This window comes from Protopterus annectens, chromosome 11.part0, assembly GCF_019279795.1.
Source record: "Protopterus annectens isolate FY-2018-M chromosome 11.part0, PAN1.0, whole genome shotgun sequence".
Taxonomy (NCBI): Eukaryota; Metazoa; Chordata; order Ceratodontiformes; family Protopteridae; genus Protopterus; species Protopterus annectens.
The window spans coordinates 663094568-663109042 of NC_056745.1; the positions used below are offsets into that span (position 1 = coordinate 663094568).

Below are 14475 nucleotides of genomic sequence, written 5' to 3' on the forward strand. Positions count from 1 at the left end.
AATGGCAAGGAGGTAAAGTCCAGCAGTAACCCCCTGCTGCAAACCTCAGGTACTGCCAGGGTGCTTTGAAAATCAGAAAGTGGCAGAAAGCAATCTTGGAATCTAATGTCACCAGAAATGCCTGACAGCCTATGAAGGGCCATTCCTTCTCTCTTCTGTACGACTTCCTTACCTTTTGGCAGCTTACTTTTACCATACTTCTGGTAGTAAGGTCCTTGCTTAGAGGGGTAATTTCTGTTCTACTTGAGTTCGACTGACTCCGTAGTTTGTCCCCAAGCATGCTGAACACATTATAAAACAGAGGTTTGAAGAACAATTTACTTGCCCAAAGGGGAACTGAGGAATTGTACTTAACATCCTCAGAAAGGGAATGAATCCTCAGAGGCAAAAATGCCTCTAAGACTGAACCTGTAGCAGCAGCCCTGGATTCTGTATCTACAGCATCATAGCTACATTTTGCAGTAAGCATTCTCAGTTGTAAGCAAGCTTGGGATTATTTGTTCAAAGCTGTCTTCAAGGTTTCATCCTACACCCCACAATCATTCTACAGTTTAAGGATCTACTACTAATATGTTTAGGATATAGGTGTTATAATTCAGGGCCCTGAAGGCAAAGGATAATGAATTTGTACTTGTTTTCTGCTTTTTTATTTCATTTGGAAGAGTACTGTCATCTGAAACCATCCTAGCTCATTTAGCAGTTTCCAAAAACAATGTCTGGAGCCACAAGAATCCTGCACCCTGTAAACACAATCAAGCCTCTTAGCTGCAGGGGGGGGGGGGGGGGTTGAGAATCTGTTTTCAAGGATGTTGAATCATAGGCATCTAAAAAGGCTTCTTGGACTGGATGAACAGACAATTGGAGGCCCAAGTTCCAGAAGATCCCCATAAGTCTTCTGGGAATCTGATGCCTCTTGACACAGGCACTTGAAGTGATCCCTCAAGGCTTAAAGTAGATCCCCAAATGACATGTCCTTTTCTGATGAGTAAGAGACCAAATTGTGCTCACTATCTGCTTTATGTACTAAAGATGAAAAAAACATGTGACCTGTAACCCAGTTCTTCCTTCTCCGTAGAATGAGAGGAGTCCAAATCTCTTACTGCAGACATATAACTTCCTTGTAGATGGGGAAATACAGACGGATAGGGATTTGTTTTCTGAATCTGCATGCAGGACAGACAAGAAGTGAAAGAAACCCTTAGCCAAATTTAGCCTAATCCTGAAAGGAAGGCTGGCAAAGGATAGGTCAAAGCCCCACCTGCAGGTAGGTGCCTTGGGCTCAGATGCTGTGGTGTTGTGCAAACAGGTAGGTACCAGGGAACTGAGAACTCAAGAGAGAATATTGCTCAGTTCCAACTTGTCAGTGTGGATACTCACCTTCAGTATAATTGTTTTGATTCCTTCCTCCACTAACGTAATAATGTTCTGAATTGCAAGTCCAGAGGCTACCATCACTGCAGACTTCTGAGTCTGGCAGGATGTGTTAGGGCTGAGGGCATGACAGCTTCCAAAAGGGCAGTGTTAGAGGCCTTAGAAATGGTATGGTGTCAGGGTAGGAAGCTGCTCAAGTGTCTCCATGCAGATTACACTCGAACTATGGATTTCTCAGAAACTAGACTGTTGAGGGGATATCCTCTCCTCTTTTTATGTGCTTCTCCTTACCCTGCCCATTCCCTTCCACCCTCTAGGACAGCCATGCTGCCTTGCTGCTACAGATATGCCGATGTGGCATACTGGGCTAACAAAACAAGGAGTCTCTTTTTGGTCTGGTATAACTGGAAGTCTTCCTGGCTCCTCTTCCACGTTTTCAGATGAAAACCCTGGCAGACTACAAAGCGTTCTTTATGTTAGAAACCTCAGAAACAATGTCCAGCACTGTACAGAAAATACAGTTGTGTACACTTACCATAAATGTAAATGTTCAAGTGTACTCACTTTTGCAGTCCTAACTTGTGAGATTTCCTGCCGTGTAAGCCCTTGGCTGGCCTGACTACCATGGTAAAAAAATCTCCCTCTACCTTAGGATGGCAGACATCCTATCCAACATCAGTACGCTTGGGTATGTAGGAAGGCAGCCAAAACCATGATAGTAGTTTTTTCTTGCCTCCTAGAAGGTAGGAGCCCCCAGGATGAACAATAAAAATAATGGTCTAAGACAGAAAGGCCAGGTAGGAAGAACAGTCCACAGGCTAGGGATAGAAGCAGACTACTATTGTAAGCAAAGGGAAAGAAGACTGCAACAGAGAACACACTCGAACATCTACATTTATAGTAAATGCACACAACTGTACTACGTTCTTCATCCTTCAGTGTTGCAATCCTAACTTGTGGGATGATTTCTAAAGCTGAGGAGAGGGTGGAAGAAAGATTATGGAGAGGAGAGAAGAGGATGCCCTGTAGGATGGCAGTGGTGAAGCCTGCTCTACACCTGGAAAAGGCTGATAAGTGGTAATGTATGGTAAAGGTACGCACAGATGACCAGGTAGCAGCTTCCAAAATTTCTTTCGTAGAAAAGAAGCAGAGGTAGCAGTCACCCTAGTAGAGTGAGTCCTGATAGCGTCAGGTGGCTTTTTATATGATGACTGTAACAAAAGGAAATGTAGTAAGAGATCCACCTGGAAACAGTCTGTTTGGAATCTGGCTTACCTTCAGAGCCAGTGGTAAAGGACAGAAGGAGTTGGATTTTCTGAAAGATTTTTTTTCTGTAAAGGTAGTAAAGGAGCCGTCTTGTGCACGTTCAAGGAATGAAGGATGCTCCCTCCCTGGTTCTGAGGATTGGGGAAGAAGGTGGGCAGGTGTATGGCTTGATTCCAGGATGTGTCAGTGACCACCTTGAGCATAAATGATGGGTTAGTCCTCAGGGATACTCTGTCTGGGTGGAACATGAGAAATGGTTCCACTGCCATGACAGCCTGCAGCTCACAGATCTGGTTGAGGTTATAGTCAGTAAAAGGGCAGTCTTCCAAGTCAAGCATTTTAGGTCAGCAGAAGCTGCCGGTTCAAAGGGGGGGGTGAGGGTGTCATTTTTTCCAGAACAAAACTGAGGTCCCAAGCAGGTGTAACTTGCCTCCTGGGAGGACTGATGTGAACTATTCCCCTAAGGAAGTGGTTCAGCAGGGGGTGTAAAAAGACAGGAAGAAGAGTAGGGATGTGAGCAGAAATGGCAGTGGCATGAATGTTGATGGAAGACCAGGGTAGCAGACAATCTAAAATAGCAGACATATTGGCTGAATTAGGACTGAGGCCTTGCTACTGGCACCAGATGGAGAATCTTTTCCACTTGGCTGAGTATGATTTCCTAGTACTAGGCCTTCTGGTCTCTTTGGGAATGTCTTGAACTTGTCTGCTTAGTGCAGGCTCAGAGCTGGGTGCTCCCCCCAGGGTGAATTTATGGCTTCACATCCAATCATCCAGAGTGAGTCTGAAGAGGGCCAATGAAGTGTTCTGTTTGACATGAAGTGGGGGTCTGTTGCAAAGATGTGGTAACCTCTGGGAAACAAATCTGTCCCTACAGCAGGTTCTATTAATGTCACATATCAGGTTAAGGTCTTTAGAGCTAGTAACCAGAGTACTGTTTACTTACAGAGATGCAGCATTACCAATAAAGCAGGGTTAGAGATTGCCTTGTATGCAAGGCAGAGAGGTGGACAGGTCTACAATAGGGTACTAAGAGCCTTCATTTCTGGGAATGAGATGTAGTCTGGAGTAGAACCACTTTCCTTTTTGGTGTTCTGGGACTGGTTCCACTGTGCCCTGTAAGCACAGATTGAGAATTTGAGAAAGGGCTTCTGCTCTTTGATTTTGTGGAGTATCTTAATGGCTCTTTGAAAATGAGCCTGTAAAAATTTGAAATAATATTCAGAACTCACTGGTCTTAAGTGGTGAGGGACCAGTTTTCTTTGAACACTGATAGCCTTCCTCCTATCTTTGTGGAGAGGGTGGGGACAAGGGAAGGGGAAGGGAAGAGTCATTGCTGATCTCTGCCAGGACCCTGTGGCCTAGAACTCCCTTGCATGGGAGTTTCTGAAAACCACCGCCTGGGTATTTGTGATTGGTGATGCCTTTGAGAGCTTTCCCTCAGGGGTTTCCACTGCCTGCTTTTTGACAGAGAGAAAAAGTACTGGTGTTTAGTTGGAAAATTCCTACTAAATCTAGAAGACTGAACTTGCAGGAAATCTTTTACAGTCTGCATAGATTTTGCTTTACCTTCTATCTTTTTGAGCACAGCTACAGCTCTTGGAAGTCCTTGTCGAGGGGTGCATCCAGAAGATTGGAGTTGACATGGTCTGGGAGGGTCTGCTCCCTAAGCCAAGCAGGCCGCCATAGCAACATTGCCACAGTGTAAAGAATGTCTAGCCACTTGTAAGAATGGCAAAGGTCCAACAATTCCATGGGAATTAAATAACCAGAACACCTCAGTAACTCACAAGGACCAGAGTAACTTTGAAATAAATTTTATTTAATTAAATTAAACATTAAGCACTTTCGTTCCAAAAATTTCTATAGTGGAACTTCAGAATAAATCAAACAAAACTTCAAAACCTTTAAATACACTTTCCACTACCATGCGACAATAATTAATCAACAAATTAACTCACACAATGTTTATTTATGACAGGTTGGGAGAATAAGTATGTATTTAATATTATCTACAAAGAATACTGGGTGTTTTATAATCATTTTAGACAATATATTTAGATTTGGAAAGAGATAGCGAATAAATTAATGGAATTTGAGTACATTAATCATACTGTACCATTTCTTAAGTTTACTCACACCTTTTCGTCCAATAAAATAGTATATTTGGATGCAGAATTAAGTAAGAATTATAACAATGGAAGATATGTATCAAACATTCATAGAAAAGCCAACATTTGCTAATATTTATTTACACTTTTCCAGCTGGCACCCCATCCATCAAAGGAAGGCAGTAGTAAAAGGCCAGTTGGTCAGGCTGGCCAGGATGATTTCAGAAATAGCCACATTCTTTCACGAATGTGATATTTTAATGGAAACGTTTAAACAAAGGGGATATCTGGAAAAGTTTATACTAAAAATTAGGGATGAGGTGTGTAATAAGAGAATTGGTGGAATATTTACTTCTGTTGAGTAGTAGTAATAATAATAATAATGTAGAAATTGGGGTTGCTTTGAATGGTAAGGATGAATATGGGAATAATAACAGATTATGTATTATCACTAGTAATTTAGATATTAAGGCCTTGACAAAAAGTATTCAGAAAATTGGGATATTTTTAAACTTGACAGTGGAACAGTAGAACAGGTGGGAATTAGCCCCAAATTGTGTTTAAAAAGGATAAGTAAAAAACAGTTATCAGAATTATCGAAAAAGGAAAATAAATGCAACAAGTATTATAACTGTATTACAGGACTTAGAAAGTTATGTATGTTTAGATGTGGGAAATGCAATAAATGCCCATATATCAATAAGCAGGAACATTTTAGTATTAACGGGAATGCATACCCTGTAAAAGGATGTTTTTCCTGTGATTCTAAACAGATGGTATATGTAGCTAATTGTGAGGTTTGTCCTGCCTTTTCTGTATGGAAAACTCTGCGTAAGTTAAAGGAGAGAATTTATGAACGTGCAGGACATAAAAGAAGAAGAAACCCACCAATGCCTTAAGTAAGCACACACAAAATAACAAAAGAGAATAAATTCTGTTGGACAAAACAGAGTTGGCATGTCAATTACAAATGAATGCCTTGAGTTTATCCTGGGCTCAATGATTCATAACATTTATTTTGAAAATTAAGCATTATTATGGTTAAGGGGGGGTCATGGTGTATTAAGGTTAAGTTAATGAAACTACCAATTTTATAGAATGTTTTACAACTTAAGTTTTAGTTATCACTGTGTGAGTTAATTCTTTGATTGATTAATTATTGTCACACGATAGTGGAAAGGGTAGAGGTTTTGAAGTGTTATTTGAATTGTTCTGATGAAGTTCCACTACAGAAATTGTTGGAATAAAAGTGCTTAATGCTCAATTTAATTTAATAATATTTAGTTTAAAGTTACCCTGGCTCTTGTGAGTTATGGAGGTGTTCGTAGTTATTTAGTTTGCATCGTTGTTCTCATTTTTACTTTGGGTGTATTCCTTGGAAACGTTCTTGTCCACCAGGGAAGATATCTTTTGCTTCATCTGACCAAAAATAGTTTGCTAGTATTTGATCAAATGAAACTGGCAGTTAAGGGCCCTCATGGCTAGGGTAGCAGAAATGTAAAATTTTTTACCAAAATCATCAAGGGCCCAGCTTTCTTTAAATTATTTATTTATTTATTTTTTTAAGAGCTGGCCCTAGCTCCTTTGGGTCCTACAGTGACAACCTCTGGATAAGCAGAAGGATTCTTGAAGAGGTACTTATGGGAGTCTGGCACCCTGTTAAACCTGTCTGTATTTCGAGGAGCTGGAGAAACAGAATCTGGATATAAAGAAGAATTCATAAAAACATCCTCTACAACCTCCAACATAGGAGGAATAGACAAAGGTTTGTGTTCTGGCAGATCAAGAAACTCCCTAATCTTCTTTTTATATTGTGGGTATTTCTGGGCCTCCCACTGGAAATGTTCTATGACAGGGAGAGTTTCCCCAAAAGTAATGTCCTCAGGAGGAGAAGCTTAAGCCAGATTCTCTTTAGAGTCTGAATCTTCAAAAGAGAAAGGTTCCATCCTCAAAGACAGAATCTTAAGCAGACGTTATGTTAGAGATTGAGATGAATGCTAAGGAATCTAGAATTTTTAGTAGAGAACATTTCCATGTTAAAATTGCTCCTTTTGTAAACATTGATTAAATACTGAATTTCTACATCCTATTAAAAAGAAAAAATACGAGTTTAAAACTGCTTTGATAACACTATATTTTCAGTATTACATGCTGCAATCTATTTGCACTCTATGTCAAAATTTTTATACAGGTAAATGCAATAGAAAGTTCAAGGAGAGAATTTCAGAGCATTTATCTGATATAAAACTAGCTATAATCATAAACCCATTAGCAAAGCATGTTGAAATAAGGGGAGTGCACCATACATTTAAATTTAGAGTTATACAGAAGACAGTGGCTAAGATTAAAGGGGGAGATATGATAAATGAGAGAAGTTGCTGAATATAGATAGATATTAAGGTTATAAGCTAATAAAGAGCCAGGTCTGAATCATTCAGTAAGCATTAAACCTATGTTGAAATTAAGACAAATGAAGCTGTAAATTTAAATGAAATATGTATACTGTGAAATATTTGAAGGCTTTAAGTCTAAATGCACAGATTTAAATATACTTGTTATTTTAGAATGTTTTATATTGTATTTAAAGGTATTCCATGATGCTTTAATAGCATATTTAAACCTGTAAGAAGCAGTTTCTGCGATCAGTTTATTAATGACAATTAATGAATGCTTGAATTGTTTGGTCTGTTGGATCATGTGATGATTACAATGTAGAGGGCTACATTAGATGTATTTAAACACAGAGGAAGGGATTTTTTTCCGAAAGCTTTGTTCATTAATTAAAAAAAAAATGTCTTGTCATTTGAGATCCAGCTTTTTGCTGTTTGATCTCATTTACTCAGCCTTGTCCTTTTTTGAAGTTTCATCTCTTCTGCTGCCTCTGTGTTTATCCGGGTTCACTTCTAAATGCTGAAAGCCCAAATTCCTGAAACGCAAAATACTGAAAATACACAGGATACCAACACATACTATATTCCAGCACAAGTACATACAGAAACATATTACCCTTCAACTATAAGCATGGGAGCAAGCCCCCCGGCTGTGCCCCCACACCCCCTGCTACTTAAATATATCAACTCCGAGATTGCACTTCACCACACTGAGTGCTTATACTTGAAGAAGAGTAATATGTGGTTTGTCTTTTGTTTCTGTACGTACTTGTGCTGAATTAGAATAAGTGTTGGTATCCTGTGTGCTTTCAGTATTATGAGATTCAGTAGTTTGAGTTTTCAGTATTTTGAACTTTCAAGATTTTGGTCTCAGAATTTTGGGTTTCAGGATTTAGAAGTGAATCCATTCATTCATATACAAAATATAAGAACTAAAAAAAAATTATACAAGACTAGCCTTCTTAAGATCCTCCTAGATCAATAGCCTAGTAAGCACTTATGAACCTATGACATTCTTATTTTCCATACTGGCTCTAAAAACATGGAGGCACTGATCATAGTATTCTTAACAGGGTGCCTGATGCCTGCAGAATATTTGTTTGCCTTTACCGTGAAGGCCATACCCTACACTTCCAAGTATGCTGGTATGCTTTCCAGACATCTACTTTTAAGAATCAAAGGGAATAAAGGGGTCTCCAGTGAATGCACTCCAGTTGTAGGCCTGGACAGAAGCTGAAATGCAAAACACTTTCTTAATGCAAACATGGCAAGAAAGCACTAAACATGGTGTGGGCACATGCCATCTGTACAACAAGTAATAAAGGCATCTGAGGTAAAGTGGCTTTAGGTCAGCCACAGGGGAAGAGCTCCCAGCACTAAATGTAAGGTCAGTGGCAGAGATCCTTATGGTTATGACTGCTCCAGTGATACACAATTATCCATGTTATTAATTAAAGATCAAGGAATCCTTGAACATCCTTGGCAGCGATGCAGCTCAGCTTTTAAGCAATTATTATATACAGAATAAATCAGATATGTGGCTTTGCATGTCATTTAAGTAACATTCAAGCTGCACTTGGTTCAAGTTGGAGATTTTACCATTTTCATCCCCCATGGTCTGCCGATCTTCAGCTGAAACATGTACAAGTTGCAAGATAAGAGGTCTCCGTGTTACAATTCCTGTTCCTCGAGGAAGCAAGTCCCTTCCAACCAAGCTCTCCAGTACTGAACTCTTTCCACTACTCTAGAGAAAGGAAATACAGTAGCAAAATAGTGTTACTCCAGGAGTCACAAAGCCATTATCCAGTATCTGAAAATATATATTTATGGCAATGAAACCCTCCATTTAACTTCTAATTAACAAGCATGTTAAACTTCACTGAGGTAAACATTTCATCTTAATGTTTCTTAACATTTCCTGCTAGCATCAACATATTTAAATACAATTAAATGTAAATTAATAGTTAAATTTAAGAGGGTGCATTTTCTTTATTACAGTCCCTGAAGACCACCCATATTTGGGAGTTATTGTTTGATGCGCCACACCAACCTATAACTAAGTTAGAGAATAAAGAGTGTGTCAATAATTACTGCACATCACTGGTACCATCAGAGCATCTCGGGCTCCCTGAGAACGCAAAAAATCAGTTATTACTTATAAACATCCAGTTCTTGTGTCAGTGTAAATACTTACATAATACAGACAGAAGCCTACAATACGTATGGTTTGAGTAAACATTTACAGATGGCAACCTACACACTGTTCCCTCAGTTTCAGTTAACCCAACTTCACTTCTGCAGCTCTCTACCCCTTCAGATATCTCCGCCCCAAATACTTCCTTGCTGAGTTTTGCTTTATTGCACTGTCAGTAATACACAGTTTTTCATCACGGATACTCCCATATCCACAGCCAACTCTTCATTACTAAAATACTGTTATATGGTAACAGGTAGGTCTCTCTCTCATCAGGTAATAATGAAATGCACATTAGCTTATTCGGGTTTCTATAGTACCTATGTTAACAGATGGAAACTGGAAGTTTCTGTACAACAGAAAAGTGACTCGTACTGGCTAACTAGACAATTCAGAAATACATGCTATTTAGCAGACATTTTCTTACAACAGAATTACACATCACATTCTGGAAATAAAAAGGTAAAGCATAATTCTGTTTCTTCCACTCCAGCCCATCACCTACCACCACAGGAGCAAATAATGCGTTTTATCTCTAGATTATAGAATTATCACTACTAGAATGATACAGCTTTCTCTGAGAACCACATAGTATCACATTCCTCAAACAAAGTCTGTGCAACTACTTTAAAGCCACAGTGTTAGTCTTCATTGCCTGTAGCAGAAGCAGCTGGATCCATCTTTAGCTAATAACCCACACAGTGCCTGCCTGTGCTGAAATCACCCCTGCACTGAGGGTCTTCACCCACCATATTTGTCTCACAGATTTAATATGTTACTGATCTTCTATAAAGCAGTTGCATATATACACTGAATTACCTACAAAATTATTTATTCTGTTTAAATGCTTCTCAACTATAGTGTCAAATGGAACCATTTACCACTGCATATTTCTCACTTACTTCTCAGTAAGTTTCAGAAAGCTTCTGCTGCTTGTCACACTAAAGTTCAATCACTTATAAACAAAAGTTAATTACTTATCATAATGCCAGATCTGGACACTGGACAAGTAGTCCCACCTTCATCAACCAATAAGAATAAGGATTTAGACAGCCCAGCATCTAAAATCATCTCAGCCTTCTGACTCCTCCCCTTACTCATAATTCTTTACAAAGAAAGACCCACTCCAAATCATAAGGGGGAAGGGGACAGTTAAAACTAAACACAAAATTAAGGCAACAGCAATCAATAACCAGAACAATAAAAGATAGCCTGCCAGAACATGTCTGGACTAAGAAGGGGAAGGTAGGTGGGCATTTTAACAAAGATGTATCTACCATCCAAGTCAAGCAATACAGTATGTAATTTCTGTATCCGAGATGGGGGGGTTCCATCTACACAAATTACCATCTTCATGGGAACACTGCCGTAATGAGTATAACACTAAAGAATCACCTACCCATAGGGATCACACCCAACCTGCAGTGTCTTGCAAATTTCTTTAGAGATGCCATTTAGCTACTGCACAGATAACATCCAAAGATGCTTTTTTTTTTTCAAAAAGTTTAAGAGGTACCCTACTAATCTAACTGAGTAGGCTCTAGGCTTGGACAGAAAAAGTTTGTTAAGTTTTCAAGTCTAATTTAATGAAATCAGGCAGCCACTTTGACAAATTCACTTTAGAAACTTCCAAACCCATTTTAGAATATGAAGCAAACAACTGATAATATTTTCTGACAGATAATGTCCTCCTGACATCTGCAGTATTTAAAGTACCAGCCTCTTCAAAACCAAAGTCAAAAACTACTTCCTGAACTCAAACTCCTGCCTTTGCATTACTCCCCCATACCTTCCATCTCCACTCTCACTGCTTGTATGCAAGTCTCTTATTCTTACTTACGCTACCTTTTAAATTATATCCTTTAATGAATCTGCTCTCTCTCATTCTGCAATTTATCTCACCACTGATCAACACCTGTATTTCTTCGTTTTTTTTGTTCTTATACATAACTTTTGTGTATTGTTGTTTTAAAGTCTATTTGTTCATGTACATAATCTTGTACATTATTGTTTAAGCTTTTCTTTTTTTGCTCACGTATAAAATTTTGATCATTTCTGTATAAAATGTAATTATTTCTGTCAACTGGGGCTTTTCTCCTCGGGTCTCCACTGAAAAAGGGCCATATGGCTCGGGTGGACCAACCCAGTTAACAAATGTCAAATAAATAAATAAAGTTTGTTTATGTATTTATTTTGAATTTGCTAACCTGGGTAAAGCACTGATTCTACTGGATCTATTCCAGTCCCATGCCAGGGTAGACACAATAGATACATGGCAGTATACAGTGAGTGAGTGAAAAAAATTATTATATGCAAACTAATTATCAGCTTTGGTTTAAGGGTATAAAGACAGTGGGCCAAATTCAGTAAAGCCTACACTAAGTGCACACAATATGTATTCAAGAAAATTGTTATCACATTTTTTTCTAGTCACTCAGAAAGATTGCACAAAGTGTACATGTCTACACTTTGTGTTAACTTTTACAAATCCCTGTCAATATTTAAAACTGCAAGAATATCAGTAGGAAAACTAAAATTAGGAGAAAGAAGATGTGAGTTACATCTGTGTTATCTGTTCACTCAGAACAGAGAACAATTAGTGTTGGCATTGTTGAATCTCGGGATGTAGATAAATGGCATTAAATATACTGTGACTGACAAAACAGAAAAAAAAAATATATATATATATATATATATATATATATATATATATATATATATATATATATATATATATATATGTATAGTGTATATGTATACATATATGTATGTATGTATAAGCCTTCTGTCCTTCAGCCTCATCCCACCTCCAACCACTCTACCTTCAAAAGTCTCTTTTTACATCTAGCATCACACTGGGAATGCTCATGCTCCCACCCTACATAACTAACTCTACTCATAGTCCTCCAATATCTCATCCTACTTTATATAGCTACTATGTTTGTTCTCTAATCTGTATAATGTTTAACATTTGTTCGATTACTAGTATTTTTCTTCTCAATGTATTAACTGTTATGACTGCTACTGTATATTTGATAAGTTTTCACTTGTATCCTGTCTACATTGTATTAACTCTCTGTACCTACATTTTCTCTGTCAAATGTTGAATGCACATTTTCTTTGTGGAGCTTTTCTCCCCAGGACTCCATTGAAAACGGGTTCTTTATGGCCCAATGGACTATCCTGGTAAACCAACTGCAATAAATAAATAAATAAATGTATACATACATACATACATACATACACACACACACACACACACACACACACACACACACACACACACACACACACACACACACACACACACACACACACACACAGGAAATCAGAATTGGCAGACTGAACGAATCACAGTGAAAAGCAGAGTTAGAGAATGGTATATAGAGGGAAGAAGGATAGAAAATGGTTGTGTTATACAAGAGAGACAGCTGTTGCAATTTTCTGGAGTCTTGAATGTGCTTTCATTTCTGATTGAAATATAGGGAAAGACAAATATTTGGGAGGAGAGGACTCAAATAAGATTTCCAAGGTTGCATGCTTGCGCATCTCTGAATAATTTGGAGGTAAGTATGGGGGGTATTATTCTTTACAAGCTTAAATAGTTGAGAGATGAGCAAGTCAGCATGTTGTTGCATAGTTAGCCAGTTATCTTTTTCAATAGTTTTGCAGTGGGGTTCAAATTCTGTCCAAGTAAAATGTGAGCTGCCTATGTATCTCAATACAGTGTTACAAACATGCTCCTTTCTTGGAATACTTTGGCAAAAAAAAAAAAAAAAACAGATTGACATACTAGTTAAAAATTAGTCTTGGTTGCTACCTTGGATGTGAAAGATTTGATCTCAATGGAACACTATTCTTGTGAAAAATGAAGTTATGGAAGACTGATGCAACTCAAACATCCTTCTAGCAAAAGTAGTGGTTACCAAAGAAAAAAACAGACGTCACCTAAGGCAAACTTCTGATTACCTTTAGATGCTGGTGTGAATGGAAGAAATGTCTTAAAGACAAAGTACAGTGCTCAAAGGGGAACTCGATATTTAAAGGGAGATGGATGAAATTGCCTCTTAAGAAGGCCTTACAAACCGTTAAGTAAGCTAGAGATAAAGCATCAGCACGTTCATGAAGACTGTAAATGGCTACCAAATGCATCTTAAATGAGGGAAGCCTAACTAGTGTCAAATATATATTTTAATAAAGTGCTAAAGTTTTTAATTATTATTATTATTATTTTTAAAGTACTTTTTGATGTGTTACTACTTTTTGATGTGTTACTAATTCACTAGCATATTAAACCAGTGTTCTACAGTTGACTTGGCTCGTCTTGGTTTGTTTTACTGGTTTTGTTCTCCTTTGGAATTTTACACGTGGATGTGAGGCATTCCATTTCACTGTCGGACTACCTGGCTGTTTTGCTAGTGTTTGAACGTATCACTACGTTCACAGTATTGATATCGTTTCAGTTTTAAAATTATTGTGCCTTTCGTGTCTTGTGCTACTATGGAGGAATTAATGAAGCAGCATTTGGAGATTTCGCAAAGATTATTACGAGCCTTAAGTGATAAAGGTATCACTAGCCCAGCTGCTACTTACGCTACAGTTACCGAATCCCAGGAACAACTGTTTACACTCTACACCAGGAAGTAGTCCGATACGTCCGTCAACTAGCAATGGTTCGGTCAAGGCTACAGGAGGAGGGATTATAGGAGCGGTTCAGCGAGGAGCATTTACATCTAATGCAGTGCCAAACACTAGGGACGGGACCAGCAGAGGAGTTTTTCAAGGAAATGGTATGGTGAAGGAACTCAAAGACATTTTGGTAGCACCTAAACTGAGCACTGCATTACCTAATGTTACTTCTGAATTTGGTAGTTTACATGTACAGTTTACGCAGTTTGAGAGAACACTTAAAACATTCAAATCATTACAAATGGATAACGCATTTTTGGAAAGGTCGATGGAACTGGGACAGGTTCCAAAAGGTCTTCGGCTGTTCAAACTACCTTTTGGTTTTAACGAAGGGACTGAATTATTTAACAAACTTACACAACTGTTCGACAGAACAGGTATTGAACTTATGAAACATTATACGTAATAACAATAACAAATTGTCTGTTTTGAATGAGCACTTAACTAAACTTGA

At 38.3% G+C, this 14475-nt stretch overlaps 1 pseudogene; it reads left to right on the forward strand.

Moving 5' to 3' along the window:
- Window positions 1–14124: 14124 nt before the first annotated feature.
- The window catches only part of LOC122814981, a 44400-nt pseudogene continuing 44049 nt past the window's right edge, over window positions 14125–14475 (forward strand).